The sequence below is a fragment of the Symphalangus syndactylus genome, chromosome 4, assembly GCF_028878055.3.
Source record: "Symphalangus syndactylus isolate Jambi chromosome 4, NHGRI_mSymSyn1-v2.1_pri, whole genome shotgun sequence".
In the NCBI taxonomy this organism is placed as follows: domain Eukaryota; kingdom Metazoa; phylum Chordata; class Mammalia; order Primates; family Hylobatidae; genus Symphalangus; species Symphalangus syndactylus.
The window spans coordinates 78,685,982-78,687,082 of NC_072426.2; positions in this window are offsets into that span (position 1 = coordinate 78,685,982).

The window sequence follows — 1,101 nt, forward strand, 5'->3', positions numbered from 1 at the left end:
CAGGCTGGTCTCAAACTCCTGACCTCAAGTGAACCGCCTGCCTCAGCCTCCCAAAATACTGGGATTACCAGCGTGAGCCATGGCACCCAACTGGCTTTATTCTTGATAACAGATTTGTCACAGTTATTGGACTCTCCCCAGAAAGTATTCATTTTTATTTAATTTTTTATTGAGACGCCTGAGGAATTTAGAAAGTGTATTTTCTTTCACAGTAAGTTAAAATAAAGAACCACCCTAAAGGGTTATCTATAGATAGATGTTACCTCAAACCTCCGTCAAGATGACATGCTCACGGCAATGCTGAGTAGAATGAAATATTGGTAAAAATATTTTCCCATAAAATATTCAGAAGTTATAACATGTAAGTACAAAGTATACCTTCTTGAGATACAAGTAATCAGTAAATATCATATTAGGGGTTCATAAATGCTAAACATCAGACAGGTCAGAACGTCGCAACGAGGCATGATTAAGAAGCTTAATATTAGATGAGTGTGGTGGCTCATGCTTATAATCCCAGTACTTTGGGAGGCCAAAGCAGGCAGATTGCTTGAGCCCAGGAGTTCAAGACCAGCTTGGGCAACATGGGGAGACCCCATCTCTACAAAAAAAAAAAAAAAAAAAAAAAAGGCAAAAATTAGCCGGGGTGTGGTGGTGAGTGCCTGTAGTCCCAGTTACTTGGCAGGCTGAGGTGGGAGAATTGCTTGGGCCTGGGAAGCGGAAGTTGTAGTGAGCTGAGATCACATCACTGTGTTCCAGCCTGGGTGACAGAGCAAGACCCTGCCACACACACAAAAAGAAGCTGAACATCAATGAAAGTCTCTGTTAGGAAGGGGAAGTAAGACACTGGCAGGTTTAGATTGTAGCAGCATATGACAATTACATGCAGTGCAGGCAATAATTTTATAGATTACTACTAATGTAGCTGATGGAATTGGGTATTGTAAGTTTTTTGTTACTGGGTTAACATTAGCTAAGTATAACTTACCAATGGTATCTTATGGGGTAGAGAGAAAATTATAAAATGATACCGGGAAAACTGGCCATTGATTTGGGAGAAAATAAAGGAATACCGTGGGGAGGGATCAATGAATAATTCGA